Genomic DNA, 1,458 nt, shown 5'->3' on the forward strand with positions numbered 1-1,458 from the left:
AAATACAAATCCATGTGCACATATAATTGTAATTATACTTATACTCTTCTGAAATAAACAATATACTATTTACATGCTTGCTTCTAGATGGAACTATGCTCAGTATATCCAGTAAAAAAACTGTTGTGAAGTCCTTTATGGGGATAAAGTTTCCAGAGGTGAAATTTTAGGTAGCACACAATTTCTTCATATATGTAATACTTCTATATTGGCAGTAAGCTAACTTCTCAATGTGTAAGCATTCCGAAATCAAAGCGAAACAGTCTAGTACCGTTTTTGTCAATGTATTGTGTACTTGAGTGCCGTTTTTGTATATGTGTTGTGTACATGTTTATTTATAAACGTATGTGTTCCTTTTCTTTCGTACGTGTTTATTGATATATCTGTACTGTAGTGTTTTCGGACGGTACTAGCTCTTACTGGCAATATAGGAGTATTACATATATGAATTTCTTACACGCATGGTTGCTTTTCAGCACCAATTAAAGAAACTTAAGAAATATTACAAAAAAATATGCGTATGGTGCATTAATTTTTGAAAGAAATACCATATAATTTATGTACTCTGATTAATAATATTAAAAAAATGTATTAGAACCACCGTTTAATGTTATATTTGATGCAAACCAATTTTGCACATTTAGAAAATTATGCCGATAAGCAAGATAGAATTTGGGAAAGTAAGTGCCTGGTTGTAGAATATCTATGTATTAAAAAAGTATTTAATTAAATGAAATTGTGTTTAATAGAAATGTTATAAATCAAGTGGCGCTAGTTAGGATGTGCTCCAAACATTTGGCGAACTTTTTTTCGCCTTCTCAACGTGCTAAGTTACAAGTTAAGATGACTGCCGCCACGGCCGTTAAGAAGCCCGAAGCAAAAGGAAAACAACCTTCCAGGAAGCTGCCTGCTGTCCCCGAGTCGTAGCTGAAGTTCAGCAAAAGCAGGTCAGCAAACGTGCTGCCCGGATCAAGCGTAAACTAAAGCGCTCTGCTGTGATTGCACTCCGCAAACGCGAAAACTTGGTGCATCTGAAAAATATCAAGCTAAATATCTCCGTGATGGACGCCGTGAGAATAAGTTGCGCCGTCTGGCAAAGAAACGCGGCCCATTCTACGTGCCTGTGGAAGACAAATTGGCTTTTGTGATCTGTAACCGCGGTATCAACAAAGTTGCACCAAAAGTGCGACAGTTTGTTCCACATTAACCACGGATTGCTCATCAAATTTAACCATTAATATGCTACGCATTGCCGAACCCTATATCACATGGGATTATCCAAATCTTAAATCAGTTCGTGAATTGATCTATAAACGTGGAATTGTCAAGCACAACCATCAACGTGTCCCAATCTCTGACAACTTTGTAATCGAACGCAAATTGCGCAAAGCGCACGATATTCAGTGAGTTGATTATTTAGCGCGCGAAATATTCACTGTTGAATCCCACTTCAAGAAA

The sequence above is a fragment of the Rhagoletis pomonella genome, unplaced genomic scaffold (assembly GCF_013731165.1).
Source record: "Rhagoletis pomonella isolate Grant_MI unplaced genomic scaffold, Rhpom_1.0 Rhpom_scaffold_00009, whole genome shotgun sequence".
NCBI lineage: Eukaryota > Metazoa > Arthropoda > Insecta > Diptera > Tephritidae > Rhagoletis > Rhagoletis pomonella.